Source organism: Pleurodeles waltl, chromosome 4_2 (genome assembly GCF_031143425.1).
Source record: "Pleurodeles waltl isolate 20211129_DDA chromosome 4_2, aPleWal1.hap1.20221129, whole genome shotgun sequence".
NCBI lineage: Eukaryota > Metazoa > Chordata > Amphibia > Caudata > Salamandridae > Pleurodeles > Pleurodeles waltl.
Genome location: NC_090443.1, coordinates 412236452 through 412248408, shown reverse-complemented (window position 1 = coordinate 412248408; position 11957 = coordinate 412236452).

Here is an 11957-nt window from a genome sequence, read left to right as displayed (position 1 = left end):
AAACAAATCAGTGACCAAAATAGCCACCTTTCTTTGCAAGGACACTCAAAAGCCTGCCATCCATGGATTCTGTCAGTGTTTTGATCTGTTCACCATCAACATTGCGTGCAGCAGCAACCACAGCCTCCCAGACACTGTTCAGAGAGGTGTACTGTTTTCCCTCCTTGTACATCTCACATTTGATGATGGACCACAGGTTCTCAATGGGGTTCAGATCAGGTGAACAAGGAGGCCATGTCATTAGATTTCCTTCTTTTATACCCTTTCTTGCCAGCCACGCTGTGGAGTACTTGGACGCGTGTGATGGAGCATTGTCCTGCATGAAAATCATGTTTTTCTTGAAGGATGCAGACTTCTTCCTGTACCACTGCTTGAAGAAGGTGTCTTCCAGGAACTGGCAGTAGGACTGGGAGTTGAGCTTGACTCCATCCTCAACTCGAAAAGGCCCCACAAGCTCATCTTTGATGATACCAGCCCAAACCAGTACTCCACCTCCACCTTGCTGGCGTCTGAGTCGGACTGGAGCTCTCTGCCCTTTACCAATCCAGCCACGGGCCCATCCATCTGGCCCATCAAGACTCACTCTCATTTCATCAGTCCATAAAACCTTAGAAAAATCAGTCTTGAGATATTTCTTGGCCCAGTCTTGACGTTTCAGCTTGTGTGTCTTGTTCAGTGGTGGTCGTCTTTCAGCCTTTCTTACCTTTGCCATGTCTCTGAGTATTGCACACCTTGTGCTTTTGGGCACTCCAGTGATGTTGCAGCTCTGAAATATGGCCAAACTGGTGGCATGTGGCATCGTGGCAGCTGCACGCTTGACTTTTCTCAGTTCATGGGCAGTTATTTTGCGCCTTGGTTTTTCCACACGCTTCTTGCGACCCTGTTGACTATTTTGAATTAAATGCTTGATTGTTCGATGATCACGCTTCAGAAGCTTTGCAATTTTAAGAGTGCTGCATCCCTCTGCAAGATATCTCACTATTTTTGACTTTTCTGAGCCTGTCAAGTCCTTCTTTTGACCCATTTTGCCAAAGGAAAGGAAGTTGCCTAATAATTATGCACACCTGATATAGGGTGTTGATGTCATTAGACCACACCCCTTCTCATTACAGAGATGCACATCACCTAATATGCTTAATTGGTAGTAGGCTTTCGAGCCTATACAGCTTGGAGTAAGACAACATGCATAAAGAGGATGATGTGGTCAAAATACTCATTTGCCTAATAATTCTGCACTCCCTGTATAACAGTTATCCTCCCACCAGCTTTGGGTCCCGATTTTTCTCTTCCATAGAAACTCAAGCTGACCCCACTGATGAGTCCCCAAAAGGCCTAAACTTACAGGGGTTGCTTGTGTTCCCGGTCACAATTGACTTGGTGTTCTAGTTCCGGCTGGATTTTCCCCTTTGGGGTGGGGTCATGACTGATTTACATATGGTTGATCCCTGCAATGGCACAAAACAATCGAAAAAGATACAATCCCCACAGTGACTTACCACCTGGTTTAAATTGATGCAATCATTTCCATCAGTCATTTGGGTGCTTTCTGATATCTTTTGCCTCTCACCCAATCGGACTCTGGTGAAGTAGTTTAAACTTCTGAATTTGGGGGTGACGGGATTCCATAAGAGCAGACTGATTGCTATTGGAAAATAACTGTTCATACAACTGCAGTATTGCTCTTGGTCTTCTGCTGTTGCGTCAGTGGGCAGTTCCTAACACTTTTGACCAGACATATTTAAGTCCACCTCAATGGTATCAGACACACTTTTCACACTCCAAAAACTGAGAAAGATAGAGTACCTGCTTCCAAGTAAAGTTTGATGAGGGCACCTGTGTTAATATTATTATATGTTGTTTCCTATAACTGATTTCATAATTAAAGGTTCAAGCCCGTCACCCTGCTACCGAATTAAAGAGAAGGACTTCTAGGACCTAAACCCCAGGAGGTCTAATACCCCCCCCTCATACCGCTGAATGTTACCCCTATCACAATCCACTGTTGTATGTTTACTGAAGAGCAGGTGATCACTCTTCAACTGGTGGTACTGTTCTGAATACCTTTAGCCAATTGTGGTTTGAGGTACGCACCTTTGAACTACTGTGAAAACCCTACTCTCATTCTTTATGTGAATGTCAGTGTCACCTCATTCCTTTGTATTTGTCGATAAATAATTTGCCAATACTGAAGATACCAGCACCACTGTGTTCTATGTTCCGCTCCGTCAGATACAGTTTTGTACCAAGACCATGTGAGCGCTTTGGAAAAAGGACCAATCCAGCCTGTGAAGGCAATAAACTCCATAAAGTAACCCTTCATAAGGCAAGCCATTCCAGACTACGAAAGACTCGAAATAAAAGCTTGATTTCCATATCGTACAAAGAGCAAAAACATGTCTATTTGGTCTGTTGATCAGTTTATTGTAACTAGGAAATTCTGATGTTTCGACGTGGTTTTAGGGCAACTTTTCAGTGATAAAAGCTTAAATTTATATTACGATGATAGAAGGGAAAATCTATATTATGGTTTGTATCACAATGTCATCTTTATTAGACATGTATTGTTAATTCCCAATGGATGTGGGGGTAAATATGCAAATTATTAGTACATGAAGAATAACCACCATCAGACTCCGAATTCTAAATCAACATTGTGACATAAATGATAAAAAAGGGTCAGGGAAGGCTCGTATAAATATATATTAAAAATGCTGTCGTCAGGAAGGCCATGAAAACCATGCGAGAAAAAATGACAGACAATTAAACATACTTCTAATATGCATTTTGAATTTAAATCCATTTTATGTATCTGTTGGTGATAAGAGTGCGCTCAAAGAATGCTAGAAGGGACCAGGGAAAGTAACCACCAATAAATGCAAAATGTCATTCTAATCACACGGATTACCCAAGTAATGACAAAGTCAAAAGATCTGGTGTTGGCTGCCACTGTTTTGGCTTTGCCAATTCTTGTTTGGTTTCGTCATGTTTTTTGTAAAATGTTGTTATTGGAGGACCTGCAGGCGCTCACCAGCATTAAAACAATTGCTAAAAAGCAGAAAAAATATTTGTTTTAAATGCATACATTGCATGGTAGCCTCTAGTATAAAGGAACTACTTTGTATGTGGATGTGCTCCTTGAGAAAGAACCGCATGTCCCCGCTCACAGTGAAGTGAGCCAATGGCTGAAGTGGGTTGGCCCACTACCCTATGTGTTATACATAATGGGCGAAAGAAAAATGTAAATGAAATAACAATAAATCAATGGATGAAGAATCCTAGCTGAAAGCCCCAGCAAGTAAGTATATCACATATATTATTTTATTAAAATCAAATAGTCTTGGCTAATGCCAGACCATAAAGGCAATAAAAACAATAGTTAAAAAAAAACGGTAACATAACAACTCCTTTGACAAGCCATGGCTTGTCTACACCATAGTACAACATATGTACATTTGTTCCTAAGCACATTTTTGATTGCCTTAGCAAAAGTAAAGCTCAAACTGTTACAGGAGATCTAGAGTGAGACACGCACCAGGAGCAATCTCCCAACGTCACAACTCGGCGTTGGAGCTCTTCGTAGGAAGCATGGAAGTGGGACAGATTTCCGTAAACAACTTGGAACTGCACAGTCTAGCCTGGTGTGGTCTGGCTGAGCCGCACAACACAACACCCAGGATTGTGCCAGGGACTGTGTTGCAGGTGTAGCGGCTCCAGGGTAGCAGGCCGTTTCATCCCTCGCACCGCAGACATTAGCTGCACCTGGGCCGCCTGGGACTGTGTTGCGACCCGCTGCGCCGCTCCACTCACCGTTGGCGCCTTCGTCCCATGGACGTCAATTCACCAAAACGCCAGGGGTAGTGAAAGTGACATCACGCGCCATTTAATTTTTACTTTCAATATCACACACATGCTTACACATACACACACATTCACTCATACATATACTCTCTTTTACATAAGCACACACACCCGCAAGCATGCACACAACATACTTTTCAATGTCTTTTTTTTTCTACTTACCTCAGCTACCAAAAAGGGTCATATTCCAAGTAAGTGTACTCCTTTTTTTAATTACACTAGTAGTGAATAATAGATTATTATTCACTATTAATGTAATACATCTGAAAGAAAACAAGGAAGGTGAGCCCCAAGCAACGTCCGTAAGGACGAGCTGCCCCTGTATTCCAGGCTCTGATTTTGCCACCTCTGAGTCCCGAAGTTGGAAAGGCAGTGCCAGGAGTCGCAAGGGGCAAGTTGGGGGGTCGCAGCTGCGACCCCCAAATGACGTCCCTGCATGGCCTCCCCATGCCACGCCCAGCTGAGCACAAGCCTCACCTGGAAGAAGGTGGGCGTGACGCAGGGGGTGTTGCGACCTCTGTTTGCTGCTCCACAGTTCCGTCAGCGCCGTGGCTCGCCCCAAAGAGCCCTCCTGGCCATCCGCCACTTCCTACTATCTGTTTCCTCGCCCCCCTTCCCTGCAGGAAGAAGGAGTGAAGGAAGGCAGAGCCAGGGGAATAAAGACACTGCTAACCAACTAAGGAGGAAGTTAGGAGGAGTTGGGGGTGTTGCAGGCACGAGTCCGTTCTATTCTGCTTCACGTACCTATATTAAATTTGTATTAACCCATTTAATCCGTGTCTCTGCGCCCCCGTAATCCCTGCCTGAACCTGCACGTCCTGCATTACCGGCCTTACTGAGACACCAACTTTTACATCCTGCCAGGAATGCGGAGAAGGGGCATTGTGAGGACAGACAGCAGTTGGACTATTAAGAAGTCAGTTTAATCAGAGGCAGGAAAAATCTTCATAACAGCCGCTTCATGGAGTGCAGGTCAGAATATATTCCGGTGGCCTCCCGAGGCGAGTTTCCTGACGTTAGGTCAGGGAGCGCTGGAGACCCCCAGGCGTGGGGGTAGGCGGCACAATGGTCTGTGCGGCCTGTGCAGCAGGGATCGTCCCCGCTTTCTTCCTCAGCCCACCGCTACCAGGGCAGTCATCTCTTTCCAGCTGACTGCCTCAGAGCTGGTCGAACTGACACACCACGGGCAACCCAGGCATCACTGCTAGTTTGGTGACGTCTCAGCCTTCCACCTCAAGACGCCCACATTAGGCACAAAGTAACTAGCACTGGAAATCGCTCCAGTTCACTGCAACACACTGTTGCTCTATTATTACTATTTATCACAGCCCACAGCTATCCACTACCACCCGCCACCTGTGACGCAAAATAAGGTCGAGAAAGATCAGAGGTTCTTCACCTAACATGGGGTGGCAAAGAAAACACGCACCAACTCCACTTGACAGCGCTAAACAAGTGTCCACTTACAGTGAGCCAAAATTTTAGACAAAGTTTCAACTACTGAAAGATGCAAGTGCTGCAATTTTTTCAAGTAACACCAACATTTCAGGCCGCCAACGCCCCTGAGCCCCATAGCTATAACGTGCCCAACTGCTCACTCAACCACAACTCAACAATGCCCAAGCTCAGCACTCGCCTCTCCAGGCCCTAATACCACGATCACCTGCGCCCTAGGTCTTCCCAATGACAAAACAGTGGGGCTAGAAGATGACTATCAAGTTATAGGGAGGAGCCATCCATAGGCGGCTCAGGCGTGGCAGGCGCGCAGGGGAGGACTAGCGACATGCCACAAGGGAAACCGCACTCAGGATCTATAGAGGCAAACCGTCGGCAGGCTGAAGGGGATGATCGAATTTTAAATGTGAAAGCCGCCCTCAGCCTAACAGCACATGAGGAAGGGCTCAGGAGCAGCTTCAGCTTTCTTGACCTCCAGCATTCTTAAAAGAGAAGGTAGTGGCACAAGAGACCTGAGGTATAGGGACAAGTGACCCTAGTCATAGGAATAGTAAAAAGGCAACCCCTGGGAAGGTACCCGGAGGGGGGCAGAACAGCCTATTGCCAGGTGGAGAACCCTTGTGCCAAACTAGACCCCCTCGAGAAATACTAACTGAGTTTCATACCTTACACAACAGGAATGGGACGAGATGCTGGCAGCATATGACACTGATAAAAACTCCCTAACAACTTCTGAGAATTAGCAGGACTGAACAAAAGAAAAAGAACACCTACCATATGGCGGCATCTGGCCATCTCTAGTGAAACTTTTACAACTTACTGTTGATGCAATGAACTACCATTCTGCCACAATGGATATACAGATTAATTTGCTAAATATATTGGCTGCATACCTAGCAAGTATTGATGGGAAAATTGCAGATTTAAGTAAACTAATCATAGGGGCACAAGAGGACATATCCAACCTAAGACATACTCGCGCATTCTTGAGAAACTGAGCACACCCTGCAATTCTTGGAGCGCTCTGTTACGACCTTAGGGCAGTCATCAAACCTCAAACACCAACTGCCTCAGAACCCTCCAACCAGTACCAAGTGGAGACAATCTAGAGACAGTGGTGGACAACCTTCCAAATTCGGTAACCCTTGCCCCCCTGCCTACTAACTAGTCTCACTGAAGCAGGATTACAAGAGAAACCTGCAGAGCAATGCAGAGAAGGAGTGTTTAAAAGGAAGGCATAGTGAGCAGCCCTTGGGGCCAAATGGAGCGAAATAAAAAAGCAGATTATTCAACCTTATTGCTGGACACACTCAAACAGGGATTAAAGAGCTAGGAGCCAGACCAAGAGGAATTAAAAAAAGGCAAGCCAGAAACAAAAACTTTCCATAAACAAAGTGGCTAAAAGATTATCCAATCTTTAATAACGGGTGAAAAGTAGGAGGGCAGTGAAAAAGAGAATGAGACACTAACCACCAATACAATCAGACATAAATCTCGAATTGACCCTGTAACACAAAAAACTGTGGGACACTGGGACCATCTGGAGGGCCCAGATCAGTGGCTGAAATCATACTCAACACCTACCTCAGTGGTGGGAGTTTCCCTTCAAACACATCTAGAAGTGGGGCAATCCCTGTTACGCAAGGCAGCACTAAAAGCATCAAGCAAAATAAGGATGGACAGCAAATCAGTTCCTGGGCCTCCGATGATCATCAGTTGCTCAGAGGGCGGCAGACCTGCCGAAACAACCCTAGTAGGAGGCAGTGAGCAACCACAAGTGGGGGGCAACCGGAGCAGTAGGTCCAGAATAGAGGGAGAGCCTGGGACTTGAAACCTGGAGAGCAATCTATAATTGCACTTAAATTAGGAACCCAGAACAGCAGAGGAGGCTGGATAGCATGGACCCTCAACTCAACAAACAGCCAGAAATGAAGTACCAATGATCCTGCAGAAAACAGTGTGGAGGCCAACAAAAAATTGTTCAGAATTGTCTTGTAGAATAGCAATGGATTGGCAGGTAAATGAGACAATAGAGCTGTTAAATCACCTGAAAACATTTGAGGTGATCCTACTTCAAGAAACATGGGCACTTGAACCTCTCCCCATTGTTGAGTTCTCGCACAATGCCATCCTGGCAACTAAGGAAGCAAAACACTGTTGCAGCAAAGGCAGCCTTACCGTCTCTGTATCAACGGCACTTAACACGACTACAGAGTGAAAAAGTGATTTTGACAACCTGCAAGTGTTACAGATAATGCTGGAAATGGAGGGGGAAGCCACAGTGGTAACACTAATAAATACATACATTCACCATCCTCGAAATTCAGAATGTGAGCGCTATCATCCAGTTAATTTTTACAGGAGACTTCAATATGAAGTTGGTAGGGTCGCCAGGACACAACAAAATCCTTGCACTTCGGGATCAGCAATTGGCAATGCCCATACAAAGCAAGAGTGACCTAGGGAAGAAAGACACCAAAGGCCTCTGTCTACTGGGCAGCCTGGAGCACCAAGACCTACGGTTCCTTAACAGCTGGTGTGCAGGTGACATTCCACCAGCACTATTGTTTCACTCTACCAATGGCGACTCTGCTAGACTACCCCCTCTTAACCTCCCACTTCTAAAATACATCTATTAATTTAGAATGGGTGTAAGACTTGACAATGACCGTTTACAGCAGGAACTAGAGCTGACTGTCCCTCTAAAAGAACACAAGCGGGCAGTGGAAGCTATGGGCATAGTGTACACTACCAACCTAAGTAGAATTAAAAGGTCCCCGGACACCCTGCAAGACCTTGTCCAAGACGCAGTACCTCTTACGAACAACAAAGTCAAAAGGCAACACAGTGAAAGACAACTGGGAGGCCTTCACAAAAGCCTTTGCGAAACATCACACCAGAAGAGTTAAACCATCAAGGGAGCCCTTCAAGGCCTATCAATCAGACACTTGCAAACGGTACTCTAGTGGGCCATTTAAACAGCTTAAATCTACAGCTAATAAGGCCCTGTGGTTCAGCGAATGGCAGTCCGAGCCACAGTGGTCCATGGTCTGCAAAGCAAAATGCAACTGCACGTTAGATGTATTTGAAAAGAACACACTGGACACACCTGAAAAGGACACTATAAAACACACCGCTCCACAGACCACAATCCTTTACATTTTACACTGCAACACACTGAAGCCAGAGCCCCTATATTTAGACATCCCATTTATTTCTCCATCCCATAGAACACCCTGCACACATCCTTGACCATTCATCCCCTATTTCACCTCCCCGTTAAGCAAATCCCTGTCACCCCAATTTTTTTTTGTTACAGCCATGTCACGTTTAAAAAGATCTCTGTTTCACAGATGAAGAGATAAGACTCCTAGTGAATGAAATCATAAGGGTAGAGCCACAATTGTTGGAGCACAAGCCCAGCGTACCCTTCTCAGTAGAAAAATCAAAATGTAGGTCAGGATAGTCGACGGTCAATGTTGTAGGCACCACCCTGCACACAAGGGAGGACATCAGGAAGCGGTGGAATGACCTCAGGGGCAAGGTCCATTCCCTGGTCTCCGGGCACCAGCTGCAGGCCAAGAAGACTGGTGGTGACCCTCCCAGTGCCTCATTACAACTACTACACTGGGAGGAAAAGGTCTTGGCTATCCTGCATCACGAGGGCTTGACAGAAATACCTGAGGTAGTGGAGTCTCCCAAGTCACAGCACTACAAAAGGTCACCAACATGCCATGTCATGCATGAACATAAGTCACCTTCTACCTCATTTACTCCACTCATCAGCCCAGTTTCCACCTGGCCAAAGACTACCTTTTGGCAATTCACAATTTAAGTGTAGTCACCTGGGGAGATGAAATCTGTACGGGGTGTGTAGTACAAGGTCTGACATGATTACAACACCAAGGAGCAATTGTTCCTGTAACTACAAACACTACCACAGCAGTATCATGATACTAGACATCTGCATTAACAGAGAGCAATTGAAATGGACTCACCTGAGGGGTGATCAGACCAGTGTACTTTTGCCCAAATACACCTGTGTGTCAACTCTCAAATGAAGTTTACTCACCTGGGGGGGGTACCATTTTTATACTGTGTGAAGTAGAGGGAGTGGCCAGACTGCAGCTCCCAGGAGGCCCTGTTCCTCTAACTCCAAAAACTAGCCCAGTAGTCACTTGGCTCAATACAACTGTTAGTAACACACATGAAGTGTACTCACCTAGGTGGATACCATTTGCATACTGTGTGAAAAAGAGAGAGTGACCAGACTACAATTGCCAGGAGACATTGGGCCTGATTACAACTTTGGAGGAGGTGTTAATCCGTCCCAAATGTGATGGATATATCACCAGCCGTATTACGAGTTCCATGGGATATAATGGACTTGTAATACGGCTGGTGGTATATCCGTCACATTTGGGATGGGTTAACACCTTCCTCCAAAGTTGTAATCAGGCCCATTGTTCCTCGAACTCCAAACACTAGTCCAGTTTACCTCAGACCAAATACACCTGTCTGTCAAATCCAAAATGCAGTTTACTCACCTGGGGGGATACTGACTGTTTAGTGTGTGAAGTAAAGGGACTGGGCTGACTAGAGCTCACAATAGGCCCTGTTTCTGTCACTACAACCACAAAACCAGTGTTCTTGTCTCCAAATACCCTTATTAGGTAACCTACAAAATGAAGTCCACCCACCTAGGAGAACAACATTTCTCAAGTGGATGAAGTAGAGGGAGTGACATGAATGGGAAGACCAGGAGGCACTGTTTCAGAAACTGCAAACACAAGCCCAACGATCGCTTGCCAAGATATCCCTGTTTGTTAATCACATTTGAAGTTCACTCACCTGAGAGGATAACATATGTCAAGTATCTGGAAGTATAGGCAGTGACCTGACTGCAACTCCCAACAGGCCATATTACTGTTACTCCAATCACCAGACCAGTGGTCATTTGTCAAAATACACTTGCTTGCTGATTCTCAATTGAAGTTTACTTACCTGGGAGGAACCAAGATACAGATCATGCTTAACTCAGAGATGTGTCTGCCTACCTAGCTCCATCTTGACATTCTAACCCAAGATGAAACTAGTTAGGACAGGAAGGACACCTTACCCAGTGTGCAAAAAATGAGCCCCAATGCCTCAAGATGCATTACCAGAATGGTATTGGCAGCAGACATAATCACACTACACTCGCCACATGATCACTTCATTCATATATACAACAAACTCCTGCCTCTTAATCGACTAGGCCACAAATAGATCAAAGCCGTAGCCTGCACAGAAATTGTTTTGCTTGCACTAGTTGCAAGATGGCATTTCCAGGCCATCCTCCAAAGTGCCAATGATCTGCACATCACATCAGCTGCTTGGTTCAAAATGAACTGGCACACTTGACACATGTTAAGACAAAGCACTCAATACTATGGTCACTTGGCACAATTGGATCAACTGCAACTTTGCTTTGAACATGGTCTCTGCTTACTGTAACATTAAACTGTTGCAGGTAGATGTCACAATATAACAAGTAACGTACGTTTCACATCAACAGGTCAACCTGCCACTGGGTACACAGAGGAGTTTGCCACCCTTCTGGATGAAGCCATCAGTGAGAAGAGCACTCCTGGACTGGTAGACGTGGAGGACCCCCCTGGCCCTCTGGCAGCCTAGTCAGACGGCTACCATGAGTCTCACTGTGCCCACATTAACACCTCCCTGCCCGGTTGCCATAACATCTCAGGCAGCCATTCGCCACCCCCAACCTGTGTACTAAGCACAGTGTTGACAATCTCGTGTCCCCCAATCCTGGATCCTGAGTTGTGGCGCAACACTTCGGACAATGAGGGTCCAGGAACAAGTGGGAGAGGGCAACCTGTTGCAAGGGTCCATGGGAGGGATGCTGTGGCTGTGTGCCAGAGGGGTGAGGCCATTGGGGCTGCCGTCAGGACTCCATCAGCAACGTCTTGGGTGTCTATCACAAGTCTCAAGGCATGATGGACCAGGTACTGAATGAACTTCGGGAAATCAAGCAGCTACAGCAGGACTTCAGTCAGACATGCGGGAGCAATTGGAGGCCAAGAGCACCAACATGGACTCCCTTACAGAGTTGTTAAGGGACCTCAACACTACCCTGGGCAGGGCTATTCAACATCACTCCACCCCTTCCTTTGGTGCAGCAGCATCAGGCCCATCGACATTGGTGCCAGCCACTGGAAGGGGGCCCTGCCAGGGGCACCACCAGACCCAGAAACCCTTGCCTCTGTAGCAGCAGATTCCCCCTCCCCGCAAGCGAGGACATCCAGCAAAGGATCCAGGAGTTGCAGATGGCTAGACTCCCACTATTGCCAGCAAGTGACTTCTCACTAAGGAACTTCCTTTGTGTGTTACACATTCACTCTGTTGACTGATGCTCAACTACCTACCTGTTCAAATGGAAGTAGTACTCTGGACCCTGGACTCCCTGGCATCTACTCAGTTGATTTCGTCCACTATGACTGACCCCTTCACTTTACTTTTAACTTCATGTCTATCCACAGTTTATGGTGTGCACCAGCATTATAATAAATTCACCCATCACATACTTGTTGTCTGTTTGATTTATTTCCACTAATTGCTATGTAGAGATGCAAGACTGTGGA